The 804-nt window shown below is 43.2% G+C and overlaps 1 protein-coding gene across 2 annotated transcripts in view; it reads left to right on the forward strand.

Annotated features, from left to right (window-relative positions):
- The first annotated feature begins 726 nt into the window (after nucleotides 1–726).
- Nucleotides 727–804, forward strand: part of arl13b (ADP-ribosylation factor-like 13b) — a 16747-nt gene continuing 16669 nt past the window's right edge. For both annotated transcript variants that reach the window (XM_061889228.1, XM_061889231.1), the window contains exon 1: nucleotides 727–804. This exon is cut by the window's right edge and continues 433 nt beyond it. The gene's annotated coding sequence lies outside the window, so the exon portion shown is untranslated.

Genomic DNA, 804 nt, shown 5'->3' on the forward strand with positions numbered 1-804 from the left:
TCCCACTCTCCCTTGTGGAGGGGGTCCGGTCCGATCCGGTGGCCATGTACTGCTCGCCTAAGTATCGGCTGGGGACATCTCTGCGATGCTGATCCGCCTCTGCTTGGGATGGTTTCCTGCTGGCTCCGCTGTGAACGGGACTCTCGCTGCTATGCTGGATCCGCTTTGGACTGGACTCTTGCGACTGTGTTGGATCCATTATGGATTGAACTTTCACAGTATCATGTTAGACCCGCTCGACATCCATTGCTTTCCTCTCCAAGGTTCTCATAGTCATCATTGTCACCGACGTCCCACTGGGTGTGAGTTTTCCTTGCCCTTATGTGGGCCTACCGAGGATTTCGTAGTGGTTTGTGCAGCCCTTTGAGACACTAGTGATTTAGGGCTATATAAGTAAACATTGAATGATTGATTGATTATTTTTCAACACGTTTTTAGTCATTTTCATATCTTTTTTTCCAAATAATTCAAGAAATACCACTACAAATGAGCAATATGTTGTAATGTTATACAATTTAATAAATAAGAAACTGGTGACATAGTGCTGTATATTACTTATTTTTCTCTTTTTTTTCAACTAAAAATGTTTTGCTCTGATTGGGGGGTACTTGAATTAAAAAAATGTTCACTGAAAAAAGATTGTGAACCACTGAGCTATCGTGTCGTGCCAACATGGCCGCAGGGGGCGCTCTTTAAAGTCATCGGTCTCAATTTATTCAACGAAGGAAAAATGACGTCATTATGTCTGCAGCCTAGCAACAGAAAAGAAGGCGCAGCAAAGCGGAAACAAGCTAATGCTAAATT

The sequence above is a fragment of the Nerophis ophidion genome, linkage group LG27, assembly GCF_033978795.1.
Source record: "Nerophis ophidion isolate RoL-2023_Sa linkage group LG27, RoL_Noph_v1.0, whole genome shotgun sequence".
Taxonomy (NCBI): domain Eukaryota; kingdom Metazoa; phylum Chordata; class Actinopteri; order Syngnathiformes; family Syngnathidae; genus Nerophis; species Nerophis ophidion.